This window comes from Cibotium barometz, chromosome 6, assembly GCF_041138505.1.
Source record: "Cibotium barometz isolate CiBa-2024 chromosome 6, ASM4113850v1, whole genome shotgun sequence".
In the NCBI taxonomy this organism is placed as follows: Eukaryota; Viridiplantae; Streptophyta; class Polypodiopsida; order Cyatheales; family Cibotiaceae; genus Cibotium; species Cibotium barometz.
In genome coordinates, this window is record NC_141051.1 from 58,114,064 (window position 1) to 58,134,995 (window position 20,932).

Sequence of the window (20,932 nt, forward strand, 5' to 3'; positions counted from 1 at the left end):
ATGATTACAAAATAAGATGAAACAACCAACGCTTTCTCACCCTACAAGCATGTGGTTTGCAAGCATTGATTAATCTTAACAATCTGTCAACACATGTGAGAGCCATGAACCACAGAAAAACCGAATGAAATTCAAATTATGTATGTCATGACAACAATGACCTCAAGGAAACATGGGACTAGACAATTAAAGAGAACAAGAGTATTCATTCGACTGGTTGTTAGCACACTAACTAACCCTCCTCACACTCATCATCCACATAAAAGCACGATGCTCGGTGATGTGTTCATGACATCCTTTCATAGTTCTTGTCAGCAACCATCCTTTGGGCTATAGCCTCCGCATATGAGGGCAGTATACTACAATGACACCAAAAGTACACGTGTCAACACTACGAAGCCTGCATTGAATCCTAATGAAAGTCGGGTATATTTGTTAATTCCAATTCAACAAAAAAACCAAAAAGAGAGTCACAGAAAGAAGGACACCATTAATTTCGATAAACAAACTAGTGCCGGTATCCAAACTACTAGTGCCAAGAAGGACAAGCCAGATATCCAAAATACATCATAGAAATAGTCATCCATCGTCACAAATAGGCAACAAGAAACACTCCATATGACAGAGACAAAGCCAAAAAAGGACCAATGGGAATGTTAGTGTAATATAAAAGCTGCACCCCAAAATCTAACAAAAAACCACCAAAAGAAGTCAAAGAGGGATTATCAAAGCTCACTAGTCATCATAGGGGGGTTCACCCCCACACGAGCGCATCGATCTCATCCTCCAAGTGCTCATCCACTCTCATCCTCATAGATGAGCATGTGCACGTGTGGCTACGCAAGTACGACTCTACATAGCCAGAGATGATGCCATCATCTATGTCCAATGAAACACATGATCTCCCTGAACGGAGGCATGCCTTCAGAGTGGTAGTCGTGTCGTACCCCATCTAAGACAATACCTCATGGACAACAAAGCAGCTCCAAGAAACATGATAGAAATGTATGGCTTATCTCTAGCCCCTCCTCAAAGCTCCAATCCTCCACTACTGATAGTGCGCTCACTCACTAACAGGTAATGCAAAACACACGAGTCCATGGCCCCCATTCGCAATGCCTCAAACAATGGTCTACTTGCTGAAGTAAAAGTGGGTGCAAACATCCGTCTTTTGCAAACAAGATACATCATAGAAGTTTGAAACTGCATTTTCACAAGAAGTGCACGTATAAATGAAACCACCACACAACAGAATCCGAGTACATAACACCACAGAATTAGTGACAAAAATACCAAAGGACATAAAAAGAGAAAGTCACATTACCTCTATCATGCATCCCTCCTGTTCAACATACCTGTATGCGGCGCGATGAAAGATAACAATCCGTCACCAAACCTCCATGTCATAAACTCTGGAGTAGCACTCAATCCACCCCATAGAATCCCTTGCACACACTCCACGACCAAGTTGAAACCTGTCGGAGGACATAACCACCAACCAACCATTGTTGCAACAAAGAGAAGCAGTTGCCAAAGATAGACCATAACGGAAATGGTCCTCCATAAACATATCCCAAGGAGACCTTTGCACACTCCCGTGGAGAATCCCTCCAAATGGGAGGTCCAACATAATAAATTCTGCCGCCCATGTCACCTGCTTTCCTTTTCTAGTGTACACACCACTCATAGGCTTATTCTTTTTGAAGAACTCGTGAATGCGTGTGTACACAGGGTCTCTCTCCCACTAGTAAATGCATTACTAATCACGATGTAGTCCCCGTGAATTGCCATGCGCATGGAGAGACACCATTAAAGCATAAAGTGTGCTCTCTTAGAAAAATGAAGGTTTGGCGAAGTTTAAAACTAGATGTGGGCAAAGAAAGAGACTCTGTAGTACAAGAGTACAAAATAACAAAAACCATCACTTAGACACCACAATGCAATGGTCATAACAATTACGAGTGCAGAAAGCCATCCACTCACATTTACGATCTAAATCGTCCTCATTGGCAGATAAGTCATCATCAATGTGGTCCACAAGCAGCTCAACAACATTGGCCGCCCGCTTTCTTTTTGTTTCATCTACCGGCCCCCAAAAAATTTTAGGAAGAACAAAAAACATACTTCACATCAAGTTTTCACAAATTGCTTAATGAACCGTGTGCTGGCAAAGGGGGATCATTTGATGCATCCTTTTCATCATAGAATGCGTCTTGAAGGCCTTTTTCTCTCGTTCTTCCAGGATGCGGTCTTTCTCCACCATGGATAATTATTCAACTCCCAACGGCTGAGTGAATGGAATTTTTTGGGGTACATGTTGGTTTCCCTATTAGCCATGGAGATCCACTGCCTTTTCAAGACATGCAAACCATTCAAAAGTTAGCTCTCCTTCAAACTGAGTAAATATCTTTTGAAAAATCAATGCAATGAATCCATAGTATACCAAAACACAAACTACATACAAAATCATGCAAAGAGGGCTCCAAAGAAAGAGGTCAGGTTGTACGTGCCTGAACACCAGATGTTGTGTAGTCAACTTTCTTCAGAGCCTTCACCTCTTTGTCTCTTGGAACGAACCTCAATTATTCTCACCAATGGGAGCATGTATCTCCGTTCTTCTATCTTCACCTCCTCATAGTAATCATGGATTGTATAATCAGATGGCAACACAATGCCCTTCAAGGATGGACACATAGTCTGCTAAAATCTCCAAAGAACGTTTTTGGATTTTGTCCAGAAAAAGTTCTCTAGGGAGCCATCTGAGGATAGCACACCAAAACACATCAATCCCATATGCAAAGATAAATCATTAAAAGAAACCACCCACGAAGCTAATGAAGTTGGAAGATCACATTCTATACTCATGGTCACCCTTCGAGAAGAGAAAACATAGCTTTTATAGTCTTGTTTGCTTCAAAAAGAGAAAGCCATTGCAACCTCACATCCATGTTCACATCACACAAAGCTAGCAAATTAAGCTTCTCCCCAACCTAACAAAACTATCCTCGATCCATTTCAAAGAGAGTTCTGACTTCCTCCATTCATCACCCAACTTTGGATCCAAAACATTCAAGATCTATCAAAGTAGAAGCAATCTTCAACTCTAGTGTGACAAATGACTTTCAAGACATCCTTTGCAAGATAGAAGCCAAAGAATCCACAAAAAAATATCTTGCCTATTATGTTTGAGTACTTGCTAGGTTTTCACTTTCTTTCTTCTCCAACTTAGCAAACTCCTCGTTGGAAACTTGACCTTTGAAAGGACCAAGCTTCTTCTCCAATGCATTTTGATATTGCACCTACATTGACCAAACAAGCACACTCAATAAGAAACAAAACACAATCCATACACTAGCAATATAAATGCGCATGGAAACCTACATTATACACAAGCTTTCCAAGGTGAACCCATGTCATGTATGGCATCTATTGTCTTCACATCCAAATTCGGAAGCTCTCTCAAATAATCCTGAATGCCAAGAGACCACAACAAAAACAAAATGAGAAGACAAAATTTTGATAATTAACTCAAACACAGACCACCCAAAAATATTAAGAAACACAACAGACTCATATATTCATTCTTTAAAGTCCTGTCAATAATGCAATCTCACTGACCTTCCTAGGATTGATGATTGGGCAAAAGACTCTCACATGCTGACTCTTTGTGTTAGAGAACTTCTTTGTGATGATTGATGACCATGCCATCATCTTGTGATTTCCCTCCCAAACATAAAACATGTGTCCAACCAAGATTTTCAGCTTGTCGCTTTGAGCTATGTCATTCTCAAACTCTACATTAAGAGCCTTTCAGTGCTCGTCTCCCAACTCTACTCAATGTCTTCAATGACCATGCCCTCCTCCCTATGTGATGTACACAAGGAAACTATAAAAACCCCCTTCTCCTCCATGTAACCCTCGTACTGGAAAGGCTACCTTAAGAGAAGAAACATTGTCTCAAAGTCCATGCACTTTGGCATGTGGAATCAAGTGACATAAAGGGGTAGGTGGGTAGACTATAGAGCTTATAATCCTTGTCCTCGTTATGATGTCCTCACCACGAATCATGGTGATGTCCCCTTCCCCACTGGCACATGGCTCATTCACAGAGGTGGATACATAGGGCACAATTTGTAGAGAAGCCTCCATTGCAATTTGAGTCTCATCAACTTACTCTTCCTCCCTCGCTTCATCCATCCAACTTTCATGTCCATCAGCCTCATTCATCTCAGCAATGCCAAGAGTCTCATCAACTTACTCTTCCTCCCTCGCTTCATCCATCCAACTTTCATGTCCATCAGCCTCATTCATCTCAGCAATGCCAAGAGTCTCATCAACTTACTCTTCCTCCCCTGCTTCATCCATCCAACTTTCATGTCCATCAGCCTCATTCATCTCAGCAATGCCAAGAGGACTAACTTTCTCCTCAATATCTTTGTTGCATTCCTTGAGCAAAACTTGATTGCTCTTTCTTCTTGATATGTTTGTTTTTGTTTCCCTATACGCTCTGATGAGTTTACAGTTTTTCTCTCCATTCTGTGAACACAAAATAAAAATATCAAGCCATTGATTTATATAACATGCATATCAAACAATTATGCATGGAAAAATATGTACCGCCAGCTGTATCTAAAAAAAACTAGAACATAACATCTAAGACATGACATAAGAACTTAATAGAAACTTAATATATAACAACAAATCATAAAAAAACATGGTTGTCACCCTTATGAGCTTCTATGGTCTTGAGTATTCTTGGGGTGATTTCATCATCTAATAGAATAATGCATTATTAATATGATCACATATGGCATTTTTAGTGATGTTGCATCATTTGAGAGAAGAAATAGTAAAATAATTTCTCATCAATATGATCACATATGGTATTGTTGCATCATTGAGAGAGAAGAAATAGTAAAATAATTCATCATCAATATGATCACATATGGCATTTTAGCAATGTTGCATCATTGAGAGAGAGAAGAAATAGAGATGGCATACACTTTATGGAGGGCATCATATAATGTGCAATGCAATTATACTCATAAAAAACTTGGGAGGAGACTTGGTCACTCTTTTTCCTGGTAGTCTTTGTAAGACCCCTCAGCTTCCATAATCTCAAATAATCTTTTTCATCAAGAATTGTGCAGGCTATGAGGAATATGCACAAGAACTCTAGATTTAGCACAATATTGAGGGTTAGGTTGTGGATCTTTGCCTTATTGGATTGGTCCTTGAAGGTAGCTAGTCAAGATGTGTGTATGCATAATGAAGGAGTGGACACATGAGGGTGGACATGTGCGGTGGACACATGAGTGTGGACACATGGGAAGTGTACATAGTAGGCCAAGGGCCAAGCACAAGTTGGAATAGGCCAAGGGGCCAAAAGTAAGTGGGGGACATATGATTATGGACCAAAGGCCAATGAGGGTGGACAATAATAAGTGTGTGTGAAAAGGGGCCATGGTATATAGGCCAATGTAAAATTACTAATCATAATTAACTCATACTAATCAAGATTACAAGCTATCAAGCTTTCATGGCAACCTTGCTCTTCTATTTGTCCATGGATGGTGCTCCTACACCCATGTTGTCACTCTATGCCTTGAGTGGCCAACCCTAATCGTTTTAGTGGTATTAGAGCTTTCTATTGATCCAAGTTTCCCCAAATTTGGCCATGGAGAGTTACAAAATTTTCAGCCTTATTTGCTTCAAGAAAACCCTAGAATCTCAAGAGTTTCACCACAAACATTGCTCAAACTTCACATATATGATCTCAAGCACTTAGCTAACACCTTGGAGTGACTAATGAGCATGATTAGCATAGTCTTCAAGCAAGGATGAGGGGACAACAGGCTAGCGGAAAAAATCAGCCTAAATCCACGTTTTTGTCACATTCATGTGCTATGGTGCTTGGTTACTAGGTGCTATTTCTTGCTATAATTTAGAAAAGGTGTTTTCACTTGTTTTCAGGCCTTTTGGAGAGAGGTAATCATCATTTTACATTTCTATAAGCTTAGCAACCTTGTCTTTTCCAAGCATTCTTGATGGAATTGCATGAGCAATGGGGGACTTTCTTCCAAGAAACCCTATTTTCTCATTATTGGCCATTAATATATGCCATTATCATTGCCTAACCATCATTAGAACTAATTAATGATGATATTAAGCAAAGCTTTTCACCATAAGCATCAATCATTTACATCCTCTTGAGGAGTGTTTTGGTTGATTGTTGCAAACTTTTGGAAGCATTAGTTGCCTTGATATTGGTTATTGGATGCTTCAAATGCTCAAATGCAAGTAAATGGTATGCCAAATGTGCAAAATCTTAACAAAGCCTTACGCTATGAAGGGGATTAAAGGGAATTAATGGTGTGCATCAAGGCAAAGGCATTGAAAATTTGGTTCTAAATCACTATTGGATGCCATTTTGGATGTGTTGAATCATTGGAGGTTCTTAGTGGAGCATGAGTCATGCTTAAATTCAATGGCTAAGTGATCTCAACTGATCTATTTGAGATTCATTCACTCTCCACATCACTTTGTATTACACCTTCTATTTCTAGCATACTAGTGATGTGTGAGGGTACCACTACTATATATGGAGGAGAGACTGGTGGGAGCATGTCTTAAACTCACCATGAGACGTGGTAAAGCCGTACAGTGAGGGATTAGGTACATGGTGGTGAAGAAATGGCCCAAACCTTTGCCCTTGGATTGTAAACTTGGGTAAAGGGGTTGGAAGAGCTTGGCCGGGAGATCGAAAAGCTTCAACGCGCTTCACCGGCATACATTCTCAAGGCAACGTCAAGGCAAAACATCAAGATAAATCTTGTGGTAAAATGATGCATGGGTGAGGTATTGGTGGACACTTATGCAGTAGCTTTGGCATGCAAAAAGTGACTTGCAGTGGTCAAATGCACATGCAATTGGATTTGATTGGACACTAGGGAAATATGGCAATGAATGCATGTGTCTTGTGACACTTGATTACATTGAGATTTTGCTCCAAATACAAAGGAGATCTTGTCCAATTTTGCTCAGAAATGCATGTGTGGCTGTGTGACAAAAAAAACCTAATTCAATCTCATCAGGGTTTTGGGAAAGTGACAAGGTCTCTACATCATTGTAAAGTGTTTCCCTAGAGCTTCTAATTAAGCTACTGGGTGCACAAATCGGATACTAGACGTGGGCCTAATCTAGGGTTTGATCAGATCAAGAAACCCTAATTCAGTCCGAGAGGTTTTGGAGGTTCAAAAAAGTGATTGGATATGGTTATTGTACTCCCTAAGACCTATAAAATGGTACAAATGTTTTTGGAATCGGGTACCGAATGCTTGGTCAACACATATATAGTTGAATTTTTCACAAAAGTCAAAACAGAGAGTACTTGCACTTTGATTGAAGCAACAAGATTATAGTTGAATTTTTCACAAAAATCAAAAGTCAAAACAGAGAGTACTTGCACTTTGATTGAAGCAACAAGATTAGGTGTAGGGATAGTACTACTCAACAAGCTATTGCCCACAAAATTCCAACCTCATTTTAGGGTTTTGGAGCCAAATTACTATTTTCAGTAGTGTTGTACAAACCCTAAAACAGAGAATAATAGGGCTATCCATTTTTTTTAATTTTTGCATATTCGGATACTGCGCAACAAGAGCTATCCATAGAGCCCTAGATCACCAATTTTTGACATCATTTGGGCCTTCGACAAGCCATTTTCCATTTTCAGATTATGCATAAGGGGTGTCCACCCAAGCAAGGGGTGGGATTTCAAGAGATAAGAGAAGGCAATGAAATGGTGAATGAAAATCATGTAGCGGTGATTGGTGAAGAGGACATGAATTTCAAAGGGGGAAACAACAATGCAAGAATGACACATAGGACAAATCATGTGCAAGAATGACACATAGGACAAATCATGTGCAAACCGGGCCAAATTTTACAAATTTGGTAAATGCATCAAATCAATTGGGAGGAGCAATGCATGACAAATGACATCACAAATGATGATGATGATGAGAAGCATGATGGAAACCATGATGCAACCACTTGTGGAAAGCATGGTGCAACCAATTGTGCAAGAGATTCGGGGAATTCGTGATGATATAAAGAGCAGGGATGAAAATAAGGGTGGATCGTCTCAACATGTTTGTCAAGCTCATGTTGAAGACAAAGAGAATCATCACCCAAGTTTTCATTGGTGCTATGCGCAACCCGATGTTTTTGTACACACCCAATGAAGCCAAAGGCAAGGGTTATGCATTTCCAAACCCAAGGAATGAAGGCTTAAGATTCCCAAGGAGTAATGCTCATATTCCATTCAAGGGGAATACTCATTGAGGCGGTGCTTCAAGACCTCATGTTAAGGAAGATCTTGATGAGTTTGAGGATAACAATGTTCATGTGGATGGGCCTATGTGTAGGCGTGGTGACCATCATGGGGATGGAGATGGATTCAAGGGTGTGAAAGATAAGATTGTTCTCTCAAAGTTAAGTTAGTGAAGGCACTAAAAATAACATCTTTGAGGAATGGGTGAACAAATTGGATCTCTATTTTGAGATGAACCCTCAAAGTGAGAGAGCTAAGGTTTACTATGCTACCTTACACTTGGAAGGGTATGCTCATGCATGGTGGAGGCATCTCCAATCACAAGATTATGAGGTCACAAGTTGGGATGCATTCGAGGAAGATATGAGAGAAGCATTCACTTCCAAGATGCACAAAGATAAAATGGTTTGTAAATGGGACAATCTACAACAAAGATACTCGAGTGTAAAAGAGTACACACATAAGGTTCTCAAGCTTATGCTTCATGTAGAAGGGTTTAGTGATGAAGAATTCAAAAAAGTGAAGTATATCAAGGGTTTGAATAATGCGATTGGAATGGACGTGAAGGCACAAAGACCAAGAACTCTCAAGGATGCAATGATCTTGGCCGAGGTATATGAGGAAAATTATGCAAATACATGGGTGAATCGTTGGCCGAATATTGGGTCAAATGCTTTCACAAATCCACCTTCTTTTAGCACTCCCAATGTACCTAAATTTCCTACCGTCTATGGTAGTGGTGGCAAACCATACAATGTGGGAAGTTTAAAAAGTGGGAATACTTCTCAAAAGACTTCATAAGTGGGTGCAAAGCCAACCGATGGTGCGCACCCACTAATGGTGGCGGTGAACAAGACCAAATTTGTGAGGAAATACCGCATCAACAAGATGAGGGAAAAAGACATATTCTACAAATGTGGCGGAAAGTATCACAACGAGAATTAGAAGGAGTGCAAAGCCTGAAATTAATATGGTTAATGACAAAGAAATGGAGCCACTTGATGAGCCATATGAGTTCGTGGATTTCGACCATTTCTTAGAACCGAAAGGGGAGTTCCCTTTTGATCCCAGCATTTATCTAGGTGATCTTTATGACTACGATAAGTTACCTCATACTTTGGGTGCTACAAATGCATATGACCACAATGCTACTCTATGTTACATATCCAATAAATCCTATGCCAGTTGCAAAGGGGCACATACATTGAGATTCAAGGTTAAGATCAAGGGAGGAAATGCATTTGTGCTAGTGGATAGCGGTAGCACACATAGTTTTGTGAACCGTAAATGATTGGGAAATCTCAAGTGGTACCCAGATACATTAGCAAATGAAGAGAAAAGTTGAAGTGGAAAACAAGGATAATATGGATTGCACAATGATTTGTAGGAATGTGGAATTGATGCTCTCAAAGGAGTAAACTTGAAAAGTTGAATTGTTAGTACTAGATATGGAGCCGATTGATATGGTTTTGGGGTGTGATTGGCTATCAACTCTTGGAACCTTCTCTATGAATTTGCAACAAGGATTATTGAGGTTCATGCATAGGAAGGAAAGAATTACAGTGCATGGTTTTGGCATCTCAAAGTTAACCTTAATCAATAGCATAGCTTTGTAAAGATGCAGACAAAGAAAAAGAGAGCAAAGTTACAAATGTGGGCATGGAGGAGAAGCTACTAGAAAATTATGAAGATGTGTTCCATATGCCCAAATGCTTGCCCACCGATGAGGGAGGTGGATCATGCCATTGAGTTGGAGCCAAATGGAAGGCCGGTCAATAAACCCCCGTATAGATTATCAAAAGTGGAGAAGGACTAAGTGGCAAAGAAAGTTAAATAGCTAATAGATATGGGGTGGGTGGAACCGAGTCAATCACCATTTACGTCGCCCGTTTTATTGGTGAGAAGAATAAGGATGGAACTTTTAGAATGTGTATAGATTACCAAGATGTAAATAAAATCACCACCATCAAGAATAGGCACCCAATCGCAAGAATTGATGATCTCTTAGATGAATTGAAGGGTGCCAAGTTCTTTACCAAGATTGACTCGCAGTAGTCCAGTTAATGTCACATAAGAATGAAAAGCGAGGATGAGTACAAGATAACATTTTGCACAGAAAAAGAGGCCTGCATCATTTCATCATGATGCCATTTGGGCTATGTAATACACCTGCCACTTTTCAAGCATTGATGAACAAAGTGCTACAACCATTGCTCTTCAAGTTCGTATTGGTGTTTTTTTGATGACATATTGGTGTATAGAAAGAATGAAGAGGAGCACTTGGTTCATGTGAAGAAAGTATTGGGTGCATTAAGAGCCAACCAATTATATGCCAAAGAAACCAAGTGTACATTCATGGCAAACAAGGTGGAATACCTTGGTCACATTGTAAGGGTGGACCCCAAGAAGGTGGAATGTGTGTGAAGAATTGGCCTACTCCCACCATAGTGGCTCCTTCGAATAGATAAGTTGAAAAAAGAGGCATTATTTTGGGAAGCAACAACACAAAATAGTGTTGATGAGTGGAAAAGGTTGCTTACTTCGGCACCTATCTTGGTATGTTCGGATTTCTCCAAGCCTTTCACTATTGGGGCCGATGCATGTAGAAGAGGCATTGGTGTCGTGTTGTATCAAGATCATGGGGTAATTGCATATGAAAGATGTAAACTTAATGACAAGGAGATGGAGATGCATGTGTATGACCAAGAGATGATTGCTATCTTGCATGCAATCAAGAAGTGGCATCACTGTCTTTATGGAAGTAAGTTTTATGTGCGAAGTGACCATAGGGTTCTTAAATTCTTCCTATCACACAATCAAATCTTTCACCTAAGCAAAGAAGGTGGTTGGCTACCCTTGATTTTGAGATCACATATACAAAGGGGAAGGAAAATGTGGTGGTGGATTCACTTTCTAGAATGTGGGCATGTTTACTATCGGCCATCACGGAGGTGCATAAGGATTGGATTGAGGAGATTCAAGAGGAATACATGCTTGAGGCCACAACAAATAGTGAGTGACCGAGATGTGAAGTTCATAGGCACATTTTGGCGTACATTGCTTGATAGCATGGGTACCAAGTTGACTCCTAGCATGGCCTAGTAGCACCAACACAAAGCTTGCACACCATTATTATGGGCCATACAAAGTATTGAGAAGGGTTGGTAATATGGCTTATCAATTGCTACTTCCATTTACTATAAGGATACATGATGCCTTTCACGTATCACATTTGAAGGCATATGTTGGGCCGGAGGTGCAAGTATTGGATGAGCTTCCACCCATGAGTAAAGATGGCATGGTGGAGTACATTCCCAAGAAGGTGTTGGGAGAAAGAGAGAAGGTGTTACGCAACCGCACTTTGCATGAATACCTTGTAAAGTGAAAAGGTTTACCTTAAGATGAAGCAACATGGCATCCTGCCTCTATGTTGGAGGGATGGAACAACTTTTGGATGCATCTGAGGTGGATTTTTGAGTCAAAACAATAAAAAAAAGCTTGCTGTAATTTACTATTATGAGGCATAAGAGAGACTCAAACGGATGCAATTGGCATGTACACTTCTTAGCTTCGAAATAAAAAATGGAAAGATGCCATGGATGAGGAGATGGCATCATTCGATGTAAATACAACACGGGAGTTAGTGCCTTTTCCTAAAGAAAGAAGGTAATTGGATACAAGTGGGTGTATAAGGCCAAGCATAACTAAGATGGATCAATGAGTAGGAATAAGAGGCAAGATTAGTTTTTGCCAAGGGTTATACACAAACCTATGGCATTGACTACACGAGGAAACATTTAACCCAATTACGAGAATGGCAAACGTAAGAGCTACCCTTGCTATAGCTGTAGTAGCAAAGGGTTGGTCTTTACATTAGATGGATGTAAAGAATGCCTTCTTGCATGGTGATTTGTAAGAAGAAGTATACATAATGCCTTCTTATTAGAGTGATGCACACCCGGATTTTGTGTACCCGTTATGTAAGGCCTTATATGGCTTGGAGTATGTTATTACCATTGGATTTTAGATATACAATGCAGATTTTTCACTTTATGTGGAGACAAAAAATAGAGGGATCATGCTTAGTCATTTATGTGGATGACTTGATTATCACATTGGTTTTAATGATGTTAACATACATAATGTCAGGATGCTTTTGAAGCAGAAGTTTGAGATGAAGGATTTGGGGGAACTCTGGTATTTCTTGGGTATAAAGGTGGTGAGATCACCTTATGGCATTTTGTTGTTATAAAGGGAGTATGGCTTAGACATGTTGTCCAAGTAAGGTATGATAGACTATAAGCCTATTTCATTACCACTGGAACACAAAGCTTTCTACATGGATATGGGTGAGCTTTTGGAGGATCCCATTATGTACAAGTGCATAGTGGGTAGGTTAATCTACATGACCATTACTCGATTAGACTTGAGCTATATTGTTAGACTTGTGAGTCAGTTTATGCAAGTCCCTAGGAAGCCACACTTGGATGTGTGGCTAGACAAAATCTCAAGTTCATGAAGTTCACACTTGATTATAGCCTTTTCTACGAGGCTAGCATAGAGATACAACTACATGGATACACAAATGATGATTGGGGTGGTAGCTACAGACAAGAGATCTACCAGCAACTTTATGCTTTGTTTTGGGAATATTGTTGTGATTTGGAGAGCAGCAAAAATGGCCAACAATTGTCTTGTCGAGTATAGAGGTAGAGTAAAGGGGTGTTGCTATTGGTAGCTTGTGAGGTAGATTTGTTTTAGAAGCTACTTGTTGGTGATATAGATGAGCCTGTGGATATGGTTGTTGTCATTTATTGTGACAACATGAGTAGCATACAATTGGTCAGTAACCCAGTATACCATGCTAGGATGAAGAACATTGAGGTGCATTATCACTTTGTGAGGGAGAAGATTCTAGTAGGCAATGTAGATTTAGTATATGCCAGCATAAAGGATTAAGTGATTGACAATCTCATGAAGGCATTGGGTATAGAGAAGCTCCATAGGTTTACGAGCTTACTTGGAGTATAGTGTGTGGAGTTTAGCTCAATGGGGAGTATTGAGATATTGAGCTCAACTAGTGTTATAGACATTGATGAATTGCCTCGGTAATAACTTCTACACCCATGCCACTAGCATGATTGGTGAGATCATGTTTAATATGTAGCCCCCCACTGGATGGTAGACTCTATGATGATCATATTTGGATTACTAGAGTATGGCATAGTTATAATGCTGGCTCATATAATTAGGTTCACACTATGGATTGACCATTGTATGTTATAGTAGAAGCATACCCCATTCTACCAACTTCAAAACAGAGTTGCCATGTATCAACATTTGTGGTGGAATTACCACTCTACCTTCATTGTTTGGCTGGCCTATAGAGCCATCTCCAATTTATAATGTCCATTTGACAAATTCATGTTCTATACAATTATAAGCACTCTATCTAACCCGCATGTTTTGGGTGAGATTTAAAACACTCACATATCTCCAAATATGTGACCGGCATAACGTTGCATCAACAATATCCTCACGCGATTCCTTTGGCACAACCGGTAAGATTTGCCTGAAGTCACCACTAAAGAGCATAACTTTTCCAAAACGAACAATGTATCACTTTGCATAATGTCTTTTAATAACCTGGCTAAGTGCTTCATATGCATACCGATGCATCATTGGAGCCTCGCCCCAAATGATTAACCTTGCAAGCTTCAACACCTCAGCCAATGGGCTATTAGCTTTGATTCCACATGTGCTAGAAGCATTGATTCCACATGTGCTAGAAGCATTGAGCACCAATGGGATTTTGAAACGTGAGTGAGATGTACAACCATTTGAGAGTAGCAATATAGCTATTCTAGACGATACACATGCCAAGGCATCTTGTTTTTCTCCATGCACTCGAGATAGCAAGGCATTGTAAAGATAGGTTTTGCCTGATCCACTTGGTCCATCAAGGAAAAAAACACCACCATGGTTCAAAGAAACAGCTCTAAGGATAGTATATCAAATGCTCTTGATTGACAACTATTAAGACTCCTTTCCATGGAAATAGACAAATCAGCCTGCTGAACAGAATCAAACATCATCTCTTTCATCAGTAAACCATTGTTGGCACAGTGGCAACACTTGATCTATCTGGAATAGGCAACCCTTCAAAATCAGCTAACCGCTTTTCATACTATTGTAAGAGATCTTGCATGTGCAACAAAGCCTGATTCTTTGCTATATAGAATGACAAACACCAACATCGACACACCCTCTCTGCTACAAGGAATGGAACAAATCTTCTAAAAGTTTGAGAATTTGTCCCAAAGTTGTCCAGGGTTTATAGGCTCATAAAAAAGCATTATAATAACAAACAATTGACGTAGATGGAATCCTGTATTCTGAATTGCAGCTTCTTAAAGACACATATACCACTCCTCATCAATCTCCAGCATCTCTCTAGCTTCACATGCAGCCTTAAAACATGGATACAAATGTCCATTCACTGTTCACAAATCCTCAAAAGATTTACACCCTTTGCACACTGTGAGTAGCATGCGTAAGTAATATTGCTTACCTACACTCGGACTAACATGATACATACATCCGATCATATTTTCCCTTTTCCTTTTAGTCCATGAGAGAAGAGCCAAATTCCACACCCACTTTTGCAAGGGAAATCAACATACAGTAAGGTATTTGCATCCACATACAATTGATTGGCTTTGAACCATTCGGTAAGAGATGTTCTTTTGTTTTTGTCACAACTAATCACATCACGCAAGTCATCCTGGTCATTGAAAAGCACATTATTGTGCATTGGGAGATGAACATGTAACCTTTGTATATCAGGCTTTTCATCTTGTAAATCATATTGATATATGCGCCAGCATGCCTCTGACACAGACACGTACAATGCATAATCCCATTTCTGTCTTGCAACTCTATAGTAGCTCTATCATGTCCTTTGTATACATACTTATACAAATACTTTACGGCTATAATGGTAGAGCATACTTCTATGTTAATATGGGCTTTATACCTCAAAGAGGGAAAAGGGTTATACGGAACAACCCATTGACTATCCACCCTATGATCCTTTACTTGGATGAAACTACCATCGTCTCGCCGCATGTAAGTTGGATACCCATTGTCATCAATGCTAGTAGTCTTGCAAAAATTCTGAGGATACTGCAACTCCCGTTAACCATGCAAGGAGAGTGCATATTTAGTTCACCACATGGTCCATGGACATTACAATGACTAATTATGTTGTGTAACGCAGGAAACATCACCTTGTCACAGGAAGTTCAGCACATACTGACATATCATAGTGAGGGATCTCAATCGGTTTACATCCACTTTCCAATATCAATAATATATGTGCATGTGGGAAGCCTTTTTTTCAAATTCAATAACAGAAAAAAATCTTGATACCCTTCCAAATATTGATTTTTTCACCACCAAATAAGTGCATCATGTCCTTATGCTTCTCATAAAAGACCCATGTAGTCAGGTCGGGTCGATCTTGGGAAACTTGATTTGCAATAAAGCATTGGTTATTTCATCCCACTTGAGATTGCAAGTAAAGGTGATAAACAAGTCAAGTTTACCCATCTTCCTAACAATAGCCATTGAATCTTGGTACAATTGATGCATATATCTAGGCCCCCCATTATATGTAGATGGCAGTACTACCCTGCATCCAGCAATGCCTACAGAGACTCTATTGACCCCATCGCTTAAATTTACCATATCTGCAAGACCTTGGTATACTTCAGCACGCAATGCTGAATGGTTATTCCATATCCATACTAATCTAGATTCTTCCATGCTACTATATGCATCAACAATGTATTGTTGCAAAAGACGATCACCACGTAGAAGGCATGCATTTGTATCTTCCCTTATCTATAGTCTATATTCATAATATTGTCATTAAGTTACGGTCTTTGTCTCCTCATTTGAACCTTCTCTATTCCTACATTGAGTGGAATTCCAACATGCCAACCATCCTAGAAGAACATATAACAGAGGCATATATGAGCGATGCAAGTTAGATATTTTTTTTATAGCACCTTTGCACGACATTATTTGAATGTCTCTATGCCCCACATGAAAATCATCTCCTTGACACGGCATGATAGCTGCTACCTCACTTCCTGTAGGAACCAAGTATTTCCTTGAGGTTGATCGTGCTTTAGTGATGACCATTCTCAAATTTGCATGTGGACTTGAATACCACATTTCTCTTATTGAATGAAGTACACGGGCGTACGGATTATGTCCATACATCGTTGTTTACAACCTTTCAAGAATGTTATGATTTAAAGAGGGCATCCCATGAAGTCTATTCTCTAATTCATGCTCTGTATCATACACATAAAGCTGAGCAAATTGAGCATCCCATGTTTCATCAGGTATTACAAAACCAACACCATGATAGGTGGTACCATGGATTCAAAAATTGAATACTCCTCCCCTCTAGTGAACTGACTTGTAAGATTCCTCCACGGGCTGAATATTGATTAAGCCTCTACTTCAATCCCTTGTAATCATTCTATGTTTCTGAATACAAGAAAATATTATTTTTTCTTGTTTTGCTTAGTGAGATAAAAATTTCTAGAGAGTGGTAAATCAATATTGGGATATTTTTAGATAAATAAATTCTACAAATATCAAAAAAATATTTTCCTGAAACAAAAAATCAAAATAGATTTTCCAAGGTGCAATTAATAAAAATTGATTTAGAAGACCTTAGCCTAAGGGTCAAGATTTTTGATTTTTTTTAAATTATGGTCCAATTAAGGTTCCTATGGACCAATAAGATTAATCCAAGTGTTGGGACAAGATAAATCCAAAGAATAAAAGAAAATACCCAAAAATGAGTAAATGCCCACATAAGATGAAGAGTTGACTAAGTACTAGGTTTATTAGTTAAAAATTATGAAGTATTAAATGAAAAAATGAGATATTTTGGAGTAATCATTTATTTTTGACACATGGGTAAGGAAAAGGGGGCCCTTCAAGGAGGCACCTATTTCACATGTGTGGATGAGTTTTAAACTAAAAAATAATAGGATATTTTTATCTCTCCTCTCTCCTGGATCAAACCAAATAAAAAAGGGAGCCAAACTGGTCCAAATCTTGTCCAAATTCAGCCAAATTGAAGCTGGAAAATTCTAGAACTCAGTTGGACTCAATTAGTGGCCTCCCTCACCTATAAATAAACCCTCATTCCTTTGTATTCTCATCTGTGAACTAAACTATGCCGATATTACTCTAAGTTAAGCTTATTTTCTATTTGTTGAAATTTGAGCATAATGATGAGCTATGGTGGATCATACACTAGAATCAACATCATTAATCAAAGTGATTAGCAAATGATTAAGACATAATTAGTGGGTAATTAGCAAATAGATTAATGTAGGCATGGATACTCAAAAACCAGCAACTTCTCATTAGGGCTATGCCTCAATTTATAGAGTTTACATCAAGCATCAAATCCCTTTGATTTCTCCATGATTCACTCCCAGAATATCTCCACCTTTTGCCTGATTCTCTCCACCTCTTCTCTTTTCCCTGAATATCTCCCAGAATATCTCCACACTCCTAAATTCTCTCATGCTACCCATTATTCTCTCCCAGTAGATTCTTCTCACCTTTTCACAGGTTCTTTCACAATTACATCTCCTCTTTTACAGCCTCTATCCAAGAGCTTGTTCCCACACACACCCTATTCACTTGTATTTTCAACACCTCCCCTCAAGTGAATAATCCTAGCATACCTAGACCCTATACCAAGTTTGCCTCCCCTTACTTGATAGCCCACGACTAGTGTCTACTCCTCCCCTCAAGTTATCTCAGCACACCTGGACCCTGTATCAAGTTTCTTTCTTACTGACAGTCCGCGACCAGTGCCTCAAGTCCCTAAACTCCATAGTCCTTGATACTCTCTCTCTCTATGTGTCCAAGGCTACTATAAGTGCCCGCGACCTTGACTAAAGTGCTCACAAATACATCTACCACGTGGCCTACATCATCGGTGGCTCAGAGGTGGTTTTACTTTATTGGGGCAGGTTACATTGGGTTGTGGGGTCTCTCTCTCTTTCTCTCTCAGAGATTTTCACATGGCTCCTCACTCTTTGGAGCCTCACATCTTCTCTTGTCTTCAGTCTTCTTGTCGTGGCAGCATCTGTCCACGCGTTCGTCTCTTCTTCCAGTCTTCTCGGGGCAGCTTCTCTTCTTGTGGCAGCTTCTCTTCTCGTGTCCATGTCTTCCTTCAGCTTTTCTTCTTGGTGTGGATCCTCTTCTTGGGAAGAGATATTCTTCTTCTTTCATGGTTGGGGCCATGAGCTCGTCCGTCAGGTCTTTTTGCTCCATGTGAGCAACATGTTTCAATGTTTTGCTGACAGTTCCTTTGGGCTTCTTATGTTTATTTTGTATCATTATGCAATGCAAACCCAAATTTATGCGGGAGGTCTTACCTCTTGCCTTATTCTGGACAAGGGCAGTGTCTGTTTCCATTTTTACACTGATAAAATGTGCCCAATACATAATGCGTATAGCATTCATTCTCATGCACATTCCAAATGCAACTCTGGCTATGAATAATCTTGAATTTGAGTGAGATTTATAGGCATTAACCAAGGGTTGAATGCAAAATGATGATTTTCATAAATTTATCAGCACAATTTTACATTAAATCAAGGGTAACTAATTTGTACGGGATGGTTGGGATATCAAACCAACTCTGATTTGCAATCTGAAGTTATAGGGATCTCTATCAGATACCTAATGGTTAATTTGAACCCTCAATTGCACCAAAGTACAGTGATTAGCACTGATTAATCACTGATTAGCAAATTAATGCTCTGTTTTGTGTGCAAAAAACAGAGTATGCGGGGAGTCTAGATCTGGTGCCTTCCACTTCAAATGAGCTCAAATTCTTTCAAAGGCATCAATAGCAATGAGTCTAGTAGAGGATTAAGCCAAGAAACACAAGATTTGACCAAATAATGAAAGCTTAATCTCTGTTTTACCAAAGTCACCTACAGATTTGATGAAGAGCTTGGATCTCACTGTAGACTTGATGAAACTCAATTCTGTCTTCACCAGCTTGTAGAGCATGCATGATTACACCTTGGGCTAGGAGGAATTGAATCAATTTGACTTGCACAAGGAGAAATCTTCAAAATGCTTCAAAAAAATGGCGCCCAGAAATCAGCAAAAATCAACTGCTGCCGTCGGCGGTTTGATGCGTGGAGTAGATGGGCTTGAAGCCAAGTAGGTTAGCTAGCTTGTGTTAGAAGCACTAGGGCTAAATTTGACTGTGCAAGGAGAATGGAGTCCTCCACTGGCTGGGGGTGAAGAGGAAGGTGAAAAACTCACTAAAAATTGATTTTTTTGCTAATCTTCTACTAATCCTAATTAATTAACTAATGGGCTCATAAATCTGATAGATTCTAGGCATGGCTCTGATACCATGTTGAAATTTGAGCATAATGATGAGCTATGGTGGATCGTACACTAGAATCAACATCATTAATCAAAGTGATTAGTAAATGATTAAGACGTAATTAGTGGGTAATTAGCAAATAGATTAATGTAGGCATGGATACTCAAAAACCAGCAACTTCTCATTAGGGCTATGCCTCAATTTTTCAAGCTTTTGATTGATTCAAGCAGTACTCATTCTTTTATTTCCCCAGGATGTTGCGTAAATTAGTCCTAAATCAAAAATCAGGGAAACCTATGCAAGTGGAATTAGCCAGTGGGTGGGAAGATTCTTTTCACTCACCTTGAGACTGACCTTATTCAGTTTAGCCTAGATTGGAACGTAACAGAGTGCCAGTTCAGAGTCCTACCTCTGGGAATATATGATGGAATCCTTGGAATGGATTGGCTCCAAAACAATCAGGCTGACATTTATTGTCACAAAGGAACCATCTCTTTCTTTGACCTTCACGGGAATAAAGTTCAAGGAATTGGAATTTCTGAATCCCCAGTGCTACAATTAGTCAAGTCTTCCAAATTATTAAAAGGGCTTAGAAAGAGGAAAGCTGTGTATGTCCAAAATGAATCCAGTAGTAGACATAAAATGCAAGGCTAAAGAACCAGAGTGGTTAAGTGAGTATGCAGATGTGTTTCTTGAAGAGCTGACTCAGATGCCTCCATCTCGTGAAGTAGATCATGAGATCGAATTAACCCCCCCGAAGCTCACCTCCTTTTGGTCGAGGTAAGCCCGCCTCCCCTCTTTGCTCTGTATTACATGCAACCTTGGTCTCCGGCTCCCCTCCTTGCACTGTATTACATGCATGCATGCATGCAGCCGATTGGTCTCTGTGTCCACCTCCCTTGGATGGTGTCTTGCAACGCCGACTGGCGTCACCTCCCATCCTCGTCCTCGTCCCCCCGTCACCTCCCTCCCCTCCTCGACGGGTCATGCAAGGTCTTGGAAGGGGCATGTAGCTACATTGGTCTCTGCACCCACCTCCCCTCGACGGTGTCCTGCAATAACCGACTAGCATCGCCTCCCGTGCCCGTCACCTCCCTCCCCTCCTTGACAGGTCATGCAAGGTCTTGGAAGGGGCATGTAGCCGC